This window comes from Scatophagus argus, chromosome 18 (genome assembly GCF_020382885.2).
Source record: "Scatophagus argus isolate fScaArg1 chromosome 18, fScaArg1.pri, whole genome shotgun sequence".
NCBI lineage: Eukaryota > Metazoa > Chordata > Actinopteri > Scatophagidae > Scatophagus > Scatophagus argus.
This window is the reverse complement of record NC_058510.1, coordinates 21,679,991-21,702,220: the sequence shown is the minus strand read 5'-3', so window position 1 is coordinate 21,702,220 and position 22,230 is coordinate 21,679,991. Positions and strand designations below refer to the sequence as shown.

The following is a 22,230-nucleotide window of genomic DNA, read 5'->3' as shown; positions in this document are numbered from 1 at the left end:
ATCCACAGCAACAGCTTTTGCTGCTGCATCTGCAGAGGCATTCCCTACAGAAACAGGGCCAGAATTATTAGTGTGAGTATTACATTTCATCACAGATATTTTGGCTGGCAACATTAGCACATCCAAAAGAGAAGAAACAAGGTGGTGATTAGCTACAGGTTGACAGGTGAGGAAACCTTTGTGTCACCAAGGGCACCAAAGTCATGAACCATCCCAAAAGCATAATGAGAGTAGATGTTCGATGTTCGCTGGAGAGAGTGCGCATGCGTCGATACGTGTGCAGCCTGTTACAGACGCTCCCGATCTTTCTCATTGGTCGGGAATACTGCATGTGCAATGTCTGTAAAAACAAGAATTTCCCTCCAGGGATAAATAAAGAAATTCTGATTCTGATTCTGCCCTCAGCATGTTTGCATGCTTCAGTAAGTGCTACTAGCTCTGCAGCTTGTGCTGAAAAATGAGATGGTAATTCACCCAACGCCACATTTCTGTGTAGGGTGACAACAGCAAAACCTGTTTGGTTGACTTCTGTTTTATCCCTAAAGTGTGTGTTTGGGAGTGTTTGGGAGAGGTATGTCTGACAGATCAACCCCTAGCGTACACTCCAACTCCAGAACCTGGAAACAATCATGAGAATTGTCTGAGTCATCGCCATCTTCCTGTGTTGGGAGAAGAGAAGCCGGATTAAGTGTGGAGCAGCATTTAACAGTGATATTGGACATTTCCAACAATGTAGTGTGGTATCTTAACTAGTGCTGCACAGACAGATGTGAAGTCTTTTGTGAATGTAGAATATGAGCCACTGCATGTGGAACCATGAATGTGAGTTCAGAATAGCCTACTAAATCTAAGCAACAGGTCTGAGTTTATCTCCATGTTTTTGACAAAGGACAGAAGCAGCATATCCACCTTTCTGGTCCATAAACTGCAAAAATGGTTTGTTTGGGTTTGGCAAACTGAGTGTGGGAGCATTATCAAGTGCACTTTTCAAATCTTCAAAAGACCTTTTGCGCTTCTGGAGTCCATGTGACTTTGTCATGAGCTGCCAATTGTTTACCATGGACTGTAGTGGAGAGAAGTGCCTCTCGCTCTGAGTAGTTAGGGATCCACTCTCGACAATATGACATTATTCCCATTCTCAAAAAAATTTTTTCTTTGTTATAAGTTGTGGACCATTTTGGATAGTTGCAATGCGCTTGGGAGAGAAGGATTTGCCCTCTGCTGTGATCTCATCCCAGATAAATGACTTCAGTCTGGACAAACTGTAATTTTGACAAGCTAGCTAGCTGGATTTCACAAATTTTGGCTCAGTTTTTGATGAAAATATGTTGGACTTTCCAAAAATCCTTGTGGGCACCTAGTCCAGGTGTAACCCTGCCCCTGAAACATGAGTGCAAACCAGCACAGGGTGGACTGGCACAGAAAAGAATGCATTCGTGAGGTCAATGACAAAAGAATGAGTGGCGTGAGGTGGGATGTGGGACAGAATGGTGTATGGATTTGATACTTCTGGCGCGCGTGGGTGAATCGCAGCATTTACCTGCTCCATTCTGTTTGCCGACCCTCATCCCTGACTTTCTTCATGGGAAATATGGGAGTGCACACTGGTGAGTCATCACATTGAACAATCATGGATTCCCTGTCCTGCAGAAATCTGAACACCCGCTTTTGCCTTGTAGCCATGGACCCAAGCTTCGCCAGCAAGATGTGTGGGGTCGTCATCTGAAAAGCTCGCGTGGAGGAAGCTACTTTCTGAAAAAGTCTGTCTTGGGTAGCAGAGAGAGTAATAGAAATGGCAGCAACTGACTTTGTACAGTAAACATGTGTCAATGTTAACCTCCCCGGCTTCTCAGCTTTCCCATACCAGTCTTTCTCAAAATATGTCTTTGCCTTCACTGACATGTGTTGTGCACTGCAGTTCCTGTGATGTCATGTAGCATCCTGCCTGGGTGCTGCGTGTGTGTGTGCGAATGACATCAAGTTCTCTGAAGTATGTGTGAGCAAGTTATGTGACAGTTGCCATTCGTAGACATAGAGCAGTACTAATGGGCTGTATTTAACCATTTGTGTTACATATTGGCCTAGATCCCTTTGTTTGAAAAGGGAATTTCAGGAATCAATTTTGAATTTCTTTTCTTTGTGGGCAATTCTTGTGTTTGCGTCTTTATCTTGTGTTTGAGTGTGTTTGTGTGTTACCTCATCCTCCCTGCTTCTTCCTGAGCGGCTCCTGCTCCTCTGGGGTCCGCCCATTGCCACCGCTTCAGGTTGAGCCCACCGTCTCTCCTGCTGCTCTCACCCTCTGCCCCTCACGTTACTTCGGAACCTCCCCTCTGCCCCGTACATGCCTTCATCCTTGTGCCCCGCTCATCATTGCATTGTACTTGGGAGCTGGGCCTCGTCTAGTTTCTCTTGTCTTTCCTTTTTCTTCAGTGCATTTTGACATTTCTGAATGTACTCTTCGGGCTCAGCAAGTTGTAAAAAATCTGCCAAGCTACATGATTTCCAGGTAATGCAGGAGCACTGACAGGCTGTTAGGTCCACAGCCCTCAGGAACCTGTGGACCTAACCTGTGCCTGATCTAACAGTGCAGAGCAGGAACAGCAGGATCCAGGCAGGGCCATGGAGAGGGTTCTAGATCCAGCAGTACTATCAGTGCAATAGGCAGGGCCAGAGAGAGCTCAGGATCCAGGAGCTTTCTGATTCTGGATCCAGCAACGTGCTACGGAAGTGCTAAGGTTAGTGCTGTATCGGTTATGGGACATGATGCTCGGTGTCCAATTCAATTCAATTCAGTTCATTCAATTCAATTCAGTTCAATTCAATTCAATTCAATTCAATTCAATTTAGTACTTGTCCTTCTGGATCTCAGTGCTGCATTTGATACAGATTCTTTTAGAGACTAGAAAATCAAATGGTACAAATGGAACTGCTTTGAGCTGGTTCAAGACCTATCTATCAGACAGAAAGCTAAATATGAGATTGTAAAAAACAAAAAAAAAAAATTAAGGAATTTTGCTTACTTGAATCTTGACAAATCCAGTCATGCAAAAAAATGGAGATGAGCGCAACGCGAATTTTGCAGGTAGAGGGAGTTCATGGACAGATGACTGGACCTACGAACACTTCTTCGATCCAACAGCATTGTGAGGACGAACAATAGGACCCATGTTGAAGCACACTTGCTTCCCCGAGTAGGTTGATGTGAGAGAGTTAAAACAGAGTTGTTGAATAGCCTTAAAACAGAGTTATTTATTTAGACACAAAGATCTTTGGAGATCCCACCACAAGTCTGTTTCAGCCAAACACCAAGTGGGATCTAAAGCACTCAAGGAAGTACATCATTATATATACCTTAAGATAACACTGGTTGTTAGTCTCAGCACCTTTCCACTCAAGCCAGAGGGGAGGGATGGTGTATTAGTGTCTTCGCCTGTCAGTCAGAGTGACTTGAGATATGGTGTCCTTCTCCTGCTATGTATGACACATTTACCTCCCTCAGAGTGTGCATTACAGAGACAAACAACCAGTTTTACATGATTATAACATTGTGAATTAGACTAAAGCATATAACAGAATAAGTCACAGTAAATATTTATTAATCCGCACCCATTAAATATGTAAATGTGATCTTGAGAAAAAAAAACTGTTGCTTTATTTAGAATTGTTTAAAGTGATGTTGTAATTCTGCAACAGTGGGCTTTACAGAGTTAAACTCCTGAAGATTTTTTTTATGATATTTGAGCACAACTTTGAAATAATGGTGGAAAAGAAGGGGACCAGGGGGAAGTACAACAAAATGATATAAAGGAGTAAGCACAACCAGTGGAATTTCAGTCAGGCCCAACCGGCTTTTCTTTTGCAGGAGGTTGAAGCGGACTGGACTTCTCAGCCACAACTGAAAGCATCTTGTGTCTCAATGTGACTGTGTGATATGGCAGTTGCACAGCACAAGACAGGAAGGACTTAGTCCGGGTGGTGAGGACAGCACAGGGGACTCAGTTTACGCTGTCTGAGTCCAGAAAATCGTATCTACCAGTACCAAAGTTCATTTGTTGAGCTTCACTTGCTCCGGTCACAATAAACTCTTGCTTTGCTCATCTTGCTCATTTTTTCAAGACAACTGTTGCATGTTTGGAAGACTTCAACTTACTTAAATAGAACCTTATGCTAAGTACAGACTAGTGGTAAACATCACTAGTGTGGACAGACTCTTGACACCACAGAACACAGCAGAACACAGGAAGATGACTAATCCCAACAATTTCATGATACTGTTAGATGTTGTTTTTGCCTGCCCTGTTTGTGTAAAACACAACATGCAAGGCAATACAAGACCAAAGAGAGGATAGCTTCCGCAACCTCAATTTCCATTTCAACATATATGCATGGATTTCATTGAACCAAATAAATGTGAGTGAAGAAATATTGTCTGGTAATTATTGAAATGTTCACAAAATGAATAGTATAATAAGTAAGTATTTCCTAGCCCAACACCAGATGCAGTGACAGTAGCAAAAGCACAATTAAAAGAAGTAATTCCAAGGTTTAGTATCCTTGAAAGGATCTATAGCAACAACGGAAGCCACTTTGTAAACAATATAATATCATTAATAGCTCAAAACCTTAAAATCGACTGAAAGAACCATTGTGCTAATCATCCTCAATCTGCAGGATTAGTGGAAAGACATAATGGAATATTAAAGAACAAACTAAAGATCGGGGGCGTGGCTGGATGGCAATTGAGTGAGATGCATTTAGTGTGGGCTCCCGTCTGGCTTGTTTTCATTTAGCTTTTTTATATAACATTCCACCATTTCAGTGTTTAATTTTAAACTTAAGTCAGTTCACTTAAGTGCACAGATGGCATCGAATCTACGACAATATCAATTTACCGGATCCTCTAATACCAGGCCCAGTACCTCCTCAGACCGAAGTAGTAGTGGTGACATAGAGACTTCAGCTGAAGTCTGAAATTCTTCTCTCAGAAATTTCAGCGATGATAAAGACAGAGCTGAAAATACAGAGGAAGAAAGTGGAGGGCGGCCTGCCCGCTTGGTCGGATGAGATGGTCACCTTGCAAAATGCCGTAAGAGATTTGAATGCAGAATTAACAAATAGGAAAGTTTTTAGTCTACTCTTAAATATAGAGAGGGTGTCCGCCTCCCGGACCGAAACCGGAAGATGGTTCCATAGTAGAGGAGCTTGATAACTAAAGGCTCTGGTTCCCAATCTACTTTTGAGGATTCTAGGAACCACAAGTAGCCCATTTTGGGAACGCAAAGTTCTGGTGGGATAATACGGTACTATTAACTCTTTAAGATAGGATGGTGCCTTACCGTTCAGGGCTTTATAAGTGAGGAGGAGAATTTTAAAATCTATCCTGAATTTTACAGCTAGCCAATGTAGAGAAGCCAGAACAGGAGAAATATGGTCTCTCATGCTGGTTCTTGTCAGTAGTCGTGCTGCAGCGTTCTGGATTAGCTGGAGAGTCTTTATGGATTTATTGGGGCAGCCTGATAGAAGGGAGTTACAGTAATCCAGTCTAGAGGTAATGATACAAGATACAAGATACAAGATAGGTTTATTTGTCACATACACAATCATACACGGTACAATGTGCAGTGAAATTCTTTGTGTCCCTGCTACCAATTTAAAGAAAAAGAATAATAAAATTAAAATTAAATTTAAAAAAAGTGAAAATGTGCATTATTTACATGAGTGGTATTTACAACTAGTGCATGTAGTGCAGGTGGGAGTGAGATTGTCCAGATTAACGCTCACTGTTGAGCAGACGGATGGCCTGGGGGAAGAAGCTTTTCCTCATCCTCTCCGTGTTGGTTCTCAGGCAGCGGAACCGACGGCCTGATGGCAACAGGGAGAAGAGTGAGTGTCCGGGGTGATGGGGCTGCCTGAGGATCTTCTCGGCTCTCGACCTGCATCGTTTGGTGTAAATGTCCTGCAGGTCGGAAAAGGTTGTTCTGATTGTCCGCTCAGCTGAGCGTACTACCCTCCTAAGGGCCGAGAGGTCCTACTTTGTGCAGCTGCCCATCCATGTGGTGATGCTCCCACTCAAGATACTCTCAGTGGTGCAGGTGTAAAAGTTCCTGAGCACCTTGAGGGGGAGCCTGAAGTCTCTGAGGCGTCTGAGGTGGAACAGACGCTGCCTGGCCTTCTTAACAGTCCTGTTAATGTGCAGTGACCAGGACAGGTCCCGTGTGATAGTCACACTGAGGTATTTAAAACTGTCCACCCTTTCCACCTCAGACCCGCCGATGCAGAGTGGACGGATGTCCTTCTGCTGCTTCTTCCTGTAGTCCACAATCAGCTCCTTAGTTTTGCTGACGTTCAGCAGGAGGTTATTCTCCTGGCACCAGCTCTCCAGGTGGGTGACCTCCTTCCTGTAGGCCTCCTCCTTGTTGTGGGAGATTAACCCCACGATGGCTGTGTTGTCAGCAAACTTTATGATGGTGTTACTGTCTGATGTGGACAGTCATGTGTATACAGGGAGTACAGCAGGGGACTCAGCACGCAGCCTTGGGGAGATCCAGTGTTGAGGGTGAGAGGGGATGAGCTATGGGGGCCCACGCGTACCACCTGTTGTCTGTCTCTCACATAGTTCCCCATCCTAGTGTCTACGTGGGAAACTGTCTTGTGCAGCAGGAAGGTTATGGCGTCGTCTGTGGATCTGTCTGGGCGGTATGCAAACTGTAGGGGGTCCAGGTTGGGGGGCAGAGAGGAGGTGATGAATGTTTTGACCAGCTTCTCAAAACATTTCATCACCACAGATGTGAGGGCTATGGGGCGATAGTCATTGGGATTACTGGGCTGGGCTGTCTTTGGGACGGGGACTACAACAGACTTCTTAAAGCAGCTGGGAATCACACACTGTGAGAGGGAGAGGTTGAATATCGTTGTAAACACCGGTGCGAGCTGTTCTGCGCAGGCTTTGAGGACTCGACCGCTAATGCCGTCAGGCCCTGCATCTTTCTAACTCAGGATGTGCCTAATCTTTGAGATATTGCGGAGGTGAAAGAATGCAGTCTTTGAAATATTTGCTATGTGCGAGTTAAAGGATATGTCCTGGTCAAAGATAACTCCTAAATTTCTTACAGTGGAGCTTGAGGCCACGGCTAAGCCATCTATCAATGCAATATCACTGCATAATTTGTTTCTAAGGTGTTCGGGGCCCAGAACAATAACTTCAGTTTTGTCTGAATTTCGAAGTAGGAAGTTGCTGGTCATCCAGGTTTTTATGTCTTTAAGACATGCCTGAAGCTTGACTAGCTGATTTGTTTCATCTGGTTTCATTGATAAGTACAACTGTGTGTCATCCGCATAACAATGAAAATGTATGGAGTGTTTCCTAATAATATCACCAATGGGGAGCATATACAGGCTGAATAATATTGGCCCAAGGACAGAACCTTGGGGAACTCCATGACTAACCTTTGTGAGTGTGGACGATGTATCATTAACATGAACAAATTGAAATCGATCTGATAAATAAGACTGAAACCAGCTTAATGCAGTTCCTTTGATGCCAATTAGGTCTTCCAATCTGTGCAGTAATATAGAGTGGTCAATGGTGTCAAATGCAGCACTAAGGTCTAACAGTACAAGGACAGAGATAAATCCTTGTCTGATGCCAGGAGGAGGTCATTTGTGACTTTGACCAATGCTGTTTCTGTGCTATGATGAGCTCTAAAGCCAGATTGAAAAGTTTCAAATAAGTTATTATTTTGAAGAAAGTCATATAACTGATTGGCGACTGTTCTTTCAAGGATCTTGGAAAGAAATGGAAGGTTAGATATTGGTCTATAGTTGCTTAGAACCTCTGGATCAAGTGTGTGTTTTTTAAGAAGAGGTTTGACTACAGCTATTTTAAAGGACTGGGGTACATAGCCTGTTATCAGGGACAGATTGATCATGTCTAATAGACAGGTGCTAAGTAAAGGTAAAGCTTCTTTGAGAAGGTTGGTAGGGATGGGGTCTAAGAGGTATGTTGTTGGCTTGGATGAATATACGAGTGAGTATAGCTGATGGGGATCAATAGGTGAAAAGCAGTCAAGATGATTATCTGTTTCTACTGTTGGTTCTAAGACACTAGTGTTTGATGTTACATCAGGATCGGCTGAGGTCAGTAGGTGCTGAATTTTGTCAATAATGTTTAAGATCTTGTCGTTAAAAAAGGTTATAAAGTCATTGCTGCTAAGGGTCACAGGGATACAAGGCTCGATAGCACTATGGCTCTCTGTCAGCCTGGCTACAGTGCTGAAGAGAAACCTGGGATTATGCTTGTTATCCTCAATTAATTTTGAGTAATAGGCTGCTCTGGCAGTCCGTAGGGCCTTCCTATATAATCTAAGACTGTCTTGCCAGATTGAGCGAGATTTAATAAGTTTGGAGGAACGCCATTTCCTCTCAAGTTTTTGCACATTTTGCTTTAATTTGCGAACCTCTGTATTATACCAGGGTGCAAGTTTCTTTTGCTTTATGAGTTTCTTTTTTAGCGGAGCAACAGAGTCTAAAATTGTCCTTTGTAAACTTGCAGCACTGTTCACGAAATGGTCGATTTGAGAGGGATTATTGTATTGTTCACTCGTATGGGGACATGATACTGAAGTTAATGACAATAGAACTGTTTCTTTAAATTTAGCCACAGCACTATCAGACAGGTATCTAGTGTAGGAGTTTTTTCTTGGTGGTATGAAGTCAAACAGTATAAACTCAAAAGTTATTAAACAATGGTCAGACAGAAGAGGATTTTGTTCAGAGACAGTTAAATGTTCTACATCTATACCATATGTCAGAACAAGGTCAAGAGTGTGATTGAAGCAATGAGTGGGTTCATGTACACACTGACAGAAGTCGATTGAATCTAAGAGAGAGATAAATGCTGCGCGAAGGCTATCATTACTATCGTCCACGTGGGTGTTGAAATCACCCATAATAATAACTTTATTAGTTTTGAGGACCAGACTTGATAGGAACTCTGGAAATTCCAGTAAAAATTGAGAGTATGGGCCAGGAGCGCGGTACACTACAACAATAAAAATTGGTTGTATTGTTTTCCAGGTAGGGTGTGAGAGAGTCAGAATAAGGCTTTCGAATGAATGGTAGTTGACTTTGGGCTTTGGACTAAATGATAGGTTTGGGTCGAAAATGGCAGCAACTCCACCTCCTCGGCCGGTGTCTCGAGGAATGTGAGTATTAATATGACTTTGGGGAGTGGATTCATTTAAACTGGCATATTCTTCTGGCCGAAGCCAGGTTTCGGTTAAGCAAAATAAATCTATATTATTGTCCAATATTAACTCATTCACTAGTACAGCTTTAGATGAGAGAGATCTAATATTTAACAGTCCACATTTAATTCTCCTATTTGTTGTAGCTGTGGAGGTGTTGGTGTTGATCTTTATTAGATTTTTATGTATAAGTTCTCTTTTTGAATTTGGTTCAATTAATTTAAGTGGTCGGGGGACAGACACAGTCTCTATGGGATATTGGGTGGGTAACTGTAATGGAAGCGCAGAGAGGCATGTAGGACTGCAACTCTGCCTCCTGGTCTCAACTCTGGGTTGTCAGGGTTTTGGTTTAATAAGAAAGTCAGTCAGATTTCCAGATATGAGAGCTGCTCCATCCAAAGTGGGATGAATGCCATCTCTCCTAATGAGACCAGGTCTTCCCCAAAAACTGATTCTACATTAATTTTAGTGACCTCCGACTGGCACAGTCGAGTGTCATTACCGCTGACATGTATTACTATTTTACTGTATTTATGCTTATCCTTAGTCAGCAGTTTTAGATAAGATTCAATGTCGCCTGCTCTGGCCCCAGGAATGCATTTGACTATGGTCGCTGGTGTCGCTAACTTCACGTTTCTGACTACAGAGCTGCCAATCACCAGAGTTGGTTTTTCAGCGGGTGTGTCGCTGAGTGGGGAGAACTTGTTGGAAACGTGAACTGGTTGGGGGTGAACCGTGGGCTTGTGCTTAAGACTATGCTTCCTCCGTACAGTCACCCAGCCTCCCTGGTTTCCCAGCTGCTCGGGAACTACCGGGGGCAGGCTACGAGCTACACTAGATCACACTAGCATATATGATGGCTACTGAAACTATGAGTTTTGGAGCATAACCAGTGACTTCATTCTTTGTGCAGTTATATGCATGAACTAAGGGTTTTACATAGGCTTTCCATTTTGATTTCTGTTTCTCCTCTAGAGTCCCCAACATACTCAACAGCGTCCCATTAAACTGCTCCACCGGATTGCCTCTCGGATGGTACGGTGTTGTCCGACTCTTCTGGATTTCTGCAAATTCGCACAGTTCTTTAATTAGCTTGGACTCAAAATCTGCTCCTTGGTCCGTGTGAATTCACTCAGGGACCCCATAATAGACAATAAAACTGTCCCATAGGCACTTTGCCACAGTCTTTGCTTTTTGGTTTGGGGTTGGAATGGCCACAGCAAACTTGGTAAAGTGATCTGTTAGGACCAGAATGTCTCGGGTGTTGCTTGAGTCAGGCTCGAGGCTTAAGAAGTTCATGCAAAGTAGTTAGAGTGGACGTGAAGTGGTGATGTTAACAAGTGGAGCATACTTCTCTGGGAAGGATTTCCTCCGCACACAATGGCCACAGGTTTTAATCTTCCGTTCCACATCAGCCGCCATTTTAGGCCAATAAAAACGGGCGCAAACAAGGTCAAGGGTGCGCTCGATTCCCATATGGCCCATGTCATCCATGAACGGCGGGAGTTCATCAGGAAGAACAAGCTGATATGTAGTAATGCCATTGTCTTGCCGTTTGCGGTTGAGGAGACCATCTATAAGCTCCAATCTTGTCCATTCCCTTAACAAAAGAGGGAGTTCAGGCAGCTCTGCTCTGACTGTTGAAGGGACCTTTTCACCTGTCTCCAGCTGATGAATAATTTCTTGAATATTAACGTCGGCTCTTTGCTTTTCTCTAAAGCTGGACGGAGACAGGGCAGGAACAACAGGAAGCTGATTTTCGGAAGCGTAGCAATCTGGAACAGCATCGGCTTTGAATGACAATGATTCAACCAATGCTATCCAAACCTGACCAGAATCAACTGGCTGGGTGACTTTATCAAGCTGATTCTGGCAGATAGCATCCACAATCTCAGGAGCAATCACATCAGCATCTGTGAGTCGTTGAGAGAGAAACTGATGGATAAGCTTGTGGTCTTTGGGCAACTCTGCATCGGAAGCCTGGTGAGGACGTCGAGAGAGTGCGTCAGCATCATGGTTATGCTTCCCAGCCCGATACAGGAGCTTAAAGGAGTACGTGGAGAGGGGAGATAACCAACGGTGACCGGTGACATCAAGCTTAGCAGCTGTCAGGATATATGTCAACGGATTGCTGTCTGTTACCATCAGCTCCATATAGGTAGTCCTGAAATTTTTCAGTAACACTCCATTTAAGTGCTAGAAACTTCAGTTTGTGGACTGGATACTTGCTCTCACTCTGTGATAGACCACGACTAGCAAAAGCTATCACTCTGAGCTTCCCATCTTGTTCTTGGTATAATGCAGCACCTATCCTAGTCGTGCTAGCATCGGTGGATAATATATATGGAAGGGCTGGGTTAGCAAACCCAAGAACAGTTGACAATTTCTCAATGAGAGTCTCAAAAGCTAGCAGACAATTTGATAAGTTTTTTATAAAGCGACGGTAATAACCAGCGAATCCTAAAAAAGAACGTAGTTGTCTTAAGTTTGTGGGAATTGGCCAGGATTTGATAGTAGCAATCTTTTCGGGATCTGTTTCAACTCCTTTCTCCTATACTATATGACCCAAATAACGACCTGATGTCTGGAAGAACTTGCACTTTTCAGGGGATAACTTCAATCCATATTCCTTCAACTGGTTCAGCACTCGTAACAGCCATCGCTCATGTTCTTCCAGCGTGTCTGAGAATATTATCAGATCATCAAGGAACACCAATACTTCCTTTAGATGAAGGTCTCCCATACATCTTTCCATCAGCCGCTGGAATGTGCTGGGGGCATTGGTGACCCCTTGAGGCATCCTGTTAAACTCCCAGAACCCTAAAGGAGTGACGAAAGCAGTCTTGGCTTTGTCAGCCTCATTCATCTCGATCTGGTAGTAGCCAGACTTCAGGTCAAGTACCGAAGACCATTTTGAACCAGTCAGAGCTGTACAGGACACTTCCAAGTTGGGAAGGGCATAGGCATCCTTAATTGTCTGAAGATTAAGCTTGCGATAATCAATACACAACCTGACATCACCGTTCTTCTTTCTTATGACCACAATGGGGGATGAGAATGGTGATGTGGACTCCCTAATTACACCGGCCTCCAGAAGCTCATTAAGATGCCTGCGTACAGCCTCAATATCTCGTGGATGGATTGGCCGGGCACGTTGTTTGAATGGTGTGCTGTCATGAAGGGTGGTATGGTGTTTGACTTTGCTGGTACATCCAAAGTCAAGGTCATGGTGGGAAAAAACCTCCGGTATCGCATTGAGCCGTTTAGTGACTCTTTCTTTCCACTCCGATGGTATTGGGGAATCAGCGAAGTTCAGATTCAGAGTAGCAGGGGGTTGCCCAGCTGGAAAGGTGGTCACATAATGCTGAGAAAGAACACAATGGCAAGTCTCGAGTTCAGCTATGAGGCTTAGGGGTGGAATATAAACGTCCTGCTCCGACTCATTAGTTATGACTACTGGGACTTTGTGTGGGGCCTGAGCCGGAGGAGAAATCAAACAGCTGCTGACGCACAACCCACCAAGTAAAGCTGAAGCAGGGTGACATAACAGGACAGAGTGACTAGGCGACGGGGAGGAGATTCTGCCTGAGCCCTCGATAACAAGCGTGCGGCCGGCCAGAACTCACACTGGGACTTTGCGCAGGGGTCTCACTACTCCTATCTGGCCTGTGTCCTTCCACTGGTGAGTCAGCTGTAGTGTCTTTAACACGGCTCTGTAACCATGAGCACTGGGCTGGAATGTCGGAAGTTCACTGCACAGATATTGCTCATACAGAGGTTCCAATGTTTTCATTCCTATCAGCACAGTAGATGGAGAGTCAGAATGTGTATCAGGAACAACCAGTACCAATGTAGAAACAGCAATTTCATTGCCCAAAAAGTCTTTAGGAAACGTCACTGCCAGGTCAATGTAACCAAGGTAGGGAACAGACTGACCAGCAGCTCCTTCAATGTGTAAAAGGTCATCAAGAGAATGAATTGCTTGATCATGGAGGTGACGGTTGTAAAAAGACACAGGTATAGTGGTCACCTGCGACCCAGTATCCAGCAGGCACCGACAGTTCAGGCCAGCAATACTAACTTCAGCTGTACAGCGGGATCCTACCAGCCCTCGGGGCAATTTGGCTGTTGCTCCTGGCTAGCTTGTCACTTTTATGTAGCATATATGATGGTTGAGTTTTTAGTGTTTAGCTTGATGAGATGATGGACTAGTATAATCAGAAGACGTGGTTCGGCTCAGGGAGAAGTTGGCCCAGTACATAAAACACACACACACCATACAGATTTGTTTGCCGCCTTGTATTAACAATAAATGACAACAAACACACAACAACCAATAACCCGATATTTACAGTCTGCAAGCTTTTAGCTTGCTAAGTGCACTTTAACAGTTTTAGTTGCAACAAAAATAATAAAGACATCAACTAAGGAAAATAATACAGCCCAGGAAGTAGCACCCACCAACCTGGGTACCAGATCGGCAACACACAGAACAGTCCAACACACAGTAATGTCCTTTAAGTGTAATGATCCATAGGCAATTGTGCATGTGTGTGAGTGAGTAAGAAGGTGGAGGAACTGGGCTGCAGCAGTTTCCTACCAGACCATCAGGAAAAGCTGGCTAAAGGTTCTTCAACTCCGGGCAGTTCAGTAGATCGCCATCAGTTTATCACCACAACTGGTGAACCTGGCCTGTATCAAATAAACAGGACCATTTTAATTACAATATCACATGTATATGATATGTTGTGGTGTACACCATAAATAATGAATTCAAATAAATTCCATTTACATCAATAGAACAAAACACTTTTTAAATACATTCAGAAATGCAGTAGAAAATGAAATGTGCTCATAATAAATCAAAACATTCCAAATCAACCTCATATACAAAATACAAAATACCATTGTACCAGAGTAGTAAGCTGTATAATAATAATTAAGCTGGATACTAATTATGTTAAATGCATTAGCGTGTCAAGCCAATGCCTTTTAGCACAAACAACAGCGACTCACCAATTCCTCTTGTACAGCCGTCACAACGTGCGACCAAACGGCGTCTACCCTCGCAGTAGTTGGCATTTGATCTAGTTGTACAATCATCGATAAGCATTAGGATTACAACCGATATACAATGAAACGAACATTTGTCTAAAGAATCCCACCTGTTGCAGCTGTCCGTAGCCTTCTCCCACACCTCTACATGGGAGCCGGCACAGACAGCTTGTAATAGGCGCTGCAAGCGCCGTGATTGGCCACTCGTAGTCTCGCGAGCAAAAATGTGAACAGATGTGTTCACGTCCCCTTCACACACTGGGACATTTTATTATCCCGGTTACATTAACACAGACATTGCATTTTTACAGGAGACCCATATATGTTCAGTCAATAATCTGCGTCTTCGCAGGAGATGGGCAGGTCAGGTGTTCCAATCCAACTTTCAGTCCAAGGCAAGAGGGGTGGTTATTATGATTAGCAACAGTGTGCAATTTACAGTGTCCAATGTACAGACTGACTCAGCTGGGTGATACGTTATTGTGGTTGGGGAATTATACACACTTCCAGTCATACTCGCCTGTATTTATGCGCCAAATTGGGACAATCTGTAATCATTTTTTTTCTTTTCTACTGAACATGTCAACACATAATCTTATAATTGGAGTGTCCCTTGATTGGAGTACTCTCGGGAGAACACTCCTGACCAAATCTGCTCAAACTATCAATCTATTTCTTGAGACTTATGGAGTAGCTGATGTGTGGCGTTTCCGTAACCCGACTTCAAGGGCCTATTATTTCTTCTCCCTAGTCCATAAAACATATTCGTGCATTGATTGTTTCTTTCTCGACGAGAGAATTCTACATTCTATAGTAGAATGTGATTACAAAGCCATAGTTATTTCAGATCATGGGCCTCTGAGTATGAAAATACTTATTCCTGACACACAGCCCATCTATCGCCCATGGTGAAATAATGCTCTGTTTCTCTCAGAGGAAGAGTTTGTAAGTTTTAAATAACCTGAAATCAAATTCTTTCTTAAGATCAACCAAACTCCAGGAATGTCGGCCTCCACTGTCTGGGAGTCATTAAAGGCATACCTAAGGGGTCAAATTATTTCATATTGTGCGAACAAAAAAAAAAGACAAACACTGAACACCTTAAACAGTTAACCAATAAAATACTAGAACTGGATAGGTTATACAGCCACTCCCCCTCAGCTGATTTAATTAAAAGTCGTATGACACTACAAACAGAGTTTGACAACTTGACTACTTGACAGGCTGAGTATCTTATTTCCAAAGCAAGACATGGCCACTATGAACACGGGGAAAAGGACTGCAAGCAACTGCATGCACGTCAGCTGCACCAAAAATCCGCTAACTAAATAATTCCAGCAATACATGATGATCAGGTAAATGTACTGATAGCAAAGACATTAACTCCTGTTTTAGCAAGTTCTATCAGTTATTGTACACCTCTGACTTAACCACTGATTCATATGAAGTTGGAGAATTCTATAAGTCCCTGAATATACCATCTGTAAATTCTGAGTTAGTCACAGAATTGGAGAGGTAGTCTCAACGATTAGAGACATGCAAAGTGGCAAATCCCACAGGCCAGATGGCTGTTCTTCAAGATGGCGCTGGTGAGGTCGACCGCTGTCGTACCTGCTCCCGAGATTTGTTTGTATATAGTCGTTTTTAGCGTAATTTTTAACTTGTTAAGCCATCCCGTTTTAGGTCGTAACACATACGACAGACAGACCCGAATTAACCTTGGAACACAGTACTCAAATTGTGCTCCTATCAACTTAATTCCGGACCCGACCTGGCCCGTCGACATCCTACTGACAGGCTACAACAACAACAATGGACATGCAAGCCGCAGGTCACGGAGGAGGCCCCTAGGGAAATGAGCCGGCGTTAGGAACAGACTGAGACGCAGAGCACACCATTCACCTCTGCACAGCATCCTACTCGCCAATGTCCAGTCACTGGAAAACAAGCTTGATGAACTCAGGGCCAGAATAAAGTTCCAGAGGGATATACATGACTGTACTGTCATCTGCCTCACTGAGACATGGCTGACCCCCCTGACTCCGGACCACGCCGTTCAACCAGCGGAGTTCTTCTCAGTTCACCGTCATCATCAGCGCTGTTTACATCCCACCTCAGGCGAACACGGACACTGCTCTCACCAAGCTACATGAGGCTATATCCACCTTTCAAGCTAACCAGCCTGACGCAGCCCACATCGTGGCCGGGGACTTTAACCGTGCTAACCTGAGGAAGGTGATACCGGAGTTTAAACAACACATGGACTGCCCCACCAGAGGAGAGCGGACTCTGGACCACTGTTACTCTCCTTTCAAGGATGGTTACAAGGCAAAGTCTCTGCCTCCATTTGGCCTTTCGGACCACAGTGCAGTCCTCCTCATGCCGAAATATAAATAACGGCTGAAGCAGGAATCTCCTGCAGTCAGAGAAGTATCACAGTGGACTGACCAATCAGAGGCCGCTCTGCGGGCTGCACTGGATTCAGCGGAACTGGCATGTCCCACACACGGAGAGGATGAGAAAAAGCTTCTTTCCCCAGGCCATCCGTCTGCTCAACAGAAAGCGTTAATCTGAACAATAAGACTCCCACCTGCACTACATGCACTACATGTAAATACTGCACACGTAAATATGGCACATTCTCACATTTTTAATTTTATTTTTAATAAGGTTTCTATTTTACAATATTTAATTTTTAATTTTTACTTACCTATTTGGTGGCAGGGACATAAAACCGTGTATGATTGTGTGTGTGACAAATAAACCTATCTTGTATCTTGTATCTTTCCGACAGTTTTTTTTTTTTTTTTTTAAATTGAGAATCAGCTCAGCTTTATTACTATCAGTATTTGAAGAATCCCTCCTCTCAAGATATTTACCCCCTTCCATGCATGAAGCAGTTATTTCGCTGCTGCTTAAAAAGGATAAGAACCCTCTTAATTGTAGATTACTTAATTGTAGGTCTGTGAGAGACCAGAGTGGTCTCCCCGAATAACGGGATCTCGGCAAGATCGGATTCAGGCAGAAGAGATTGAAAGTAGGAGGCAGCAAAGCGTCAGGTGCCAGGAAAAGCCCTTTTATTCTCCCGGAACACAGGGTTTTCACAGACGGGAACAATGCAGGAACCAAAAACACCAATAGCAAACACTCACAGCAGTACATAGTAGTTCTCCCAAGGAACAACAAGAGCAAAATGAGGCTCCTTTAAATAGGGCTGCTTGTTGAGCCCAAATGGTCGAAACCATTATGGAGGGGATTACCAACAGACATAATGGTCCATACAATATGCTAATTGTAGCCAGGTGGATTAAAAGAAAACAACAAAAGAACATACAGTTAACTAAATACACTAAAAGCCAAAAAGAGACTGTTTAATTGCCATATTTTTATTTGTTCACACTGGCAAATTGTTCACGTTGGCATTGTTAGTTTCCCTATTGAAATTGAATGCACCACACAGTTCACATAGCCCCACGTGGGGGGTTGCGTAGTCTAAGCAGCCAATCAGAAGTCACGCAGGCCACGCTCTGTCTGTCGTCGCGAAAACGAAGTGCAAGCGCGTTCTTCTTCAGCCCTTTTGCAATTTCAGCCAGAGAAGCATGGTCAGCTGCGTGTGAAGAGGAAAAGGAAAAAGAGGGGAAATACTCGAAGTTACGTTGAAAAGAGAAAAGCAAGAGTCGTAGCACATCCACTGGAGGTCCGGAGCAGTGTGACAGAACAACAGAAGGAAGTTACGTCGGCTAACTGCTTGCCCTTCATCTGGAGAGCTATTACGAAGTTCGACACCAGCGTGCTTCACCTTGATTTGCACACAGCAACGGTGAGAAATGTGCCATTTTAGCTGCTCTGGCGCCATTATCCCTTTTGTTCTCCATGTGTTAAAAGAAAGCAGTGGTGATATTAATATCATTAGCGAACTGAATTGAATAATGGTGCAGTGTTTCTGAATATTTCTGTGGTATGATTGTCGATTTATTCTGATGTGTGAATGTATGTATATGATGTTTTATTTTTCTAATGCCAATTTAAAGAGATAAGAGAATAGTTTTACATGTTGTAATGAATGTAATGTTTCATTTGTACTGTGCAATTGATTGAACATGTTATGTTGCTCAACTGAGTTTAAGGTAACTAGAGGGTAATTTTTAGTGCATCTCTTTGTCATGAATAGGCCTATAGTGTCAGAGTAAATTAAGCACACTTCTTTAATACCACTAAATCTTAACTCAGAAAGAGTACTGTTAGTTTATTTGCACATGGTTTTGAATGTTAATGATTATTGAAACACTGTTCACACGAACAGCAAGTAAACACGTGAGCACTTTAATACTTAGTCTCATAAAGAATGCGCGATTAAATGTTGTACAACTCCGAGAGATTTGAGATTTGGATAGAGATGATTCATGTCAGAAATAGATGTAAAAGGTGTACATCTCTTGACATTAGATATCCAGAATGATGCATCTGAGAGAATGGTGTTGAATGTAAGCTTTCTGACCCTGCTTGTAGGTCAGGTTTTTTTCTTGAGGACGAACGTGGTCCACAATGAACTTGCTGAAACTGATGGCGAGCCAAATACCCTGAAGGAAGTCCAGCACCGAGGAGATTACCCACGTACACGCACCCATTCACACGCACACTAAACACTTACATTACAATACAACGATCCTTGGAAACAGGTTCACTACATCAACTCTACAACAATTACACTTCAACCAACTTTCCTTTCATTCAAGGGCCCCAACAGACATCTCTTTTATTTTTTAGTGTGCACACTACTTTTTTATTTTTCTTCCACTGTTGTTGTACCTCGTATCCTGTACAAACAATTTGCTTGGTTCATTGTGCACAATATAAGAGTGGCTACTCAACTGTTATTCTTGTGTCTGTCTCATTATCGTTGCTCAGTATATTGGCTCCTGTCGAATTTGGTATCTTCTGATTCTGGCCCAGATTCCTTTATTAGTTATCATTATTACTGTAATTCACTTTTATATTCTTAAAGCTGGTTACATAATCATAATAAATAAATACAAAAAAATAAATAATACATTATTTAATTTATCCACTCACCAAATATTTACCCACCACTCAATAACTTTATACAAACACCACAGCCAACACCATAAAGAAAATAAAAACCCCTGAGTGCAATGGGCCGTGCCCCCTTGCCCTGTGCCCAATAAAGTCCGCCCCTGCAGCGGCGCGCTTCCGCAGAGGAGCAGTGGAGCCGGACTGGGAGTGCAGGTGACTATGAGTGTATGACAAACCAGAGTCTTTACAAATTGAAATGAAGAGGTGGACGAGTAGTGGGTACCTCACCACACGCCTGGATGCTAAACTGGGGAGAAAATTGACATGGGTGAGTTGTGGTTGTGGTGAGTGAGCGACGCAGCGGGCTGAAATTACAGCGCCGAAGCGTCCATGGCGTACACCACGCCAAACATGTCACCAAGCACTTGAAATATATACAAGCTGATGAAAGAGTCCACTTCTCCTAGTGTGTGTGTGTGTGTGTGTGTGCGCACACGCGTCAGCGTGTATATGCGCCACAAAGTCCGAGAAGTCTTTTAATTTTAATTTTCCGACGCAGCCCTGTCTCCCTCCTGAACACAGATGCAAAAATCCTAGCAAAAATATTAGCTCACCACACATCCGTAAAAACATGTCAGGACTGAGCTCCCCAGTTGCGCCTCACGCCTCAGCCTCCTGAGGAAGTAGAGGCGCTGGTGTGCCTTCCTGATGAGGCAGGAAGTGTTGTTGCTCCAGTTGAAGTTGTCTGTTATATGGAGGCCCAGGTACCTGGATTTTGGCAATCTATTTTAGAGGCCTTTTCAGAATCAGAATTTATTTATCCCCAAAGGGAAATTCTTTTTCGTACAGACATTGCACTAGCAGTTTTCCTGACCAAGAAAGAAAAGTGAAAGATATAAAAATATGAAAAACAAAAACAAGATAGTATAAATCTAAAAATACAGGTATTTACATGTGTTAAAAATTTTAAAATACAGGTATTTGCATGTGTGAAACAGTATATACATTGTATATATAAAAGTAAGTGTGTCCGTCACAATGCAGAGTTTAGCAGTTTGATGGCGACAGGCAGGAATGATTTCCTGTGTCGCTCTGTGGTGCATCGTGGGAGTAAGAGTCTGTTGCTGAACGTGCTCCTGTAGCTGATCAGCACATTGTGGAGAGAGTGAGAAGGAAAGTCCAGTGTAGTTCTTATTTTGGACAACATCCTCCTCTCAGACACCACTGTCAGAAAGTCCAGTTCCTCTCCCACAACATGGCTGGCGTTCTTAATGATTCTATTGAGTCTGTTCTCTAAAATATGTGGGCACTATTATCATAATTTCCCCTTTATGGTGGTATGAAGCACAGAGAAATAAAACGTCACACTCAGGAAATGCCACTATCCCATCCAGTGATGAGAACAGTCACAGTGAGCCAGCAGGGACGTGCAGACATTAAAGGTCTCTGAGAGGAGGCCAGCAACCGCTGAATTTACAATTTATGGAGACAAGACAACTTTATTTGTATAGCCCATTTTTACAAGCAGTTTGTCTCAAAAGGCTTTACATAATTTTTTTAGATTTTGGTGGATTTCTGTTCTTTTTTTATTATCAACTTTTATTGGCAGTATATATATATTTTTACATACACACATACTGAATTTTACTACTGCATTTATCCCATCCTTAGTTGAACACACACATGCAACACCCGGCAAATTACATGCAGTGAAACACACACAGGAGCAGTGGGCAGCATCGAGCGCCCGGGGAGCATATTGAAGGCTTAAGTGCCTTGCTCAAGGGCACATCAGCCGGCTAATGAAGGGGGGGAGCATTTTTTAATCGCATTAATCACTCCACCACACCCAAATTTTTCTTGCTCGTCCGGTGGGGGAATCGAACCGGTGACCCTCCGATCACAAGCCGCTTCTCCAACCTCTAGGCCACGGCTGCCCCCCCCAAAAAAATCAGGGGAGAGCGCGAACGCAGTCCCCCACTACCAGAAATTATGCAGTCAAGATTCCACAAGCACAACCGGAGTGCAATGGCCAAGACTTGCCCCGGGTGAACCACCTTAGTGATCATGGAATCTCCCCTGCCACGCACAAATTCATACAAAAAAAATATTTATTCAATTCAATTTAAAGGTGGTGGGATCTTGGGGCATAGGGATATCCATGAGTTGATACTCCAAGTAGTCCTCACCCACCTTGTGGGAGACTGAACCTCCGAGCAAGCAGACAGTAGCAAGGAAAAACTCCCTTTTAACAGGAAGAAACCTTGAGCAGGATCCTTGTCCTGTTCTTGTGGCATATGGAGAGGAAGTAGTTCCTGAAATCTAAAAAGAGCACCACGTGTAAAGAACTGTTTAAGGATTTATTTTGTGACCATGATCAAAATTAAACTGAACAAAATATTCAACATGTTGAAATCCTGGAAAATGTGGAAACCCTTGCCTGTCTCCAAAGTACAGGGCATCTTCCACCCCACACTCAGCCCTCTGCTGCACATCAACAAATCTTCAGCTTCAGAAGAGCCTCCTTCAGGGGGAGGTTGCAGAGTCCATAGTCAATAGCCCTGACCAAAAATGGCAGTGCTGCCTGCTGGAATAGCTGCATCTCCTGAGCTGTGATTTCTCCATCCTCAAGGAACCTGTGGAGGGTAGCTCTGGTGGTGAAGCCAACATTTAGCTTTTCTCCTACCATACAGTCGGACTGTCTGAGTTTCTCTCCACCTGTGGACGATCTTTTATGTACTTTTTGTTAGTTTCCCGGTAGTTTTCTGTTTTGTGAGGACTCGTGTGTATAGACCAATACCTTCCACACATACAACAACAATAAACCCTGGTTCACCAACATACTCAGAAAGCTGTGCCAGGCCAAGGAGGAGGCCCATAGAAGTGGGGGGACAGG

The 22,230-nt window shown here is 43.5% G+C and overlaps 1 pseudogene; it reads right to left on the bottom strand.

Moving 5' to 3' along the window:
- Positions 1-21,286: 21,286 nt before the first annotated feature.
- On the bottom strand, positions 21,287-21,428 carry LOC124050030 (annotated as a pseudogene).
- Between the last annotated feature and the right edge of the window lie 802 nt (positions 21,429-22,230).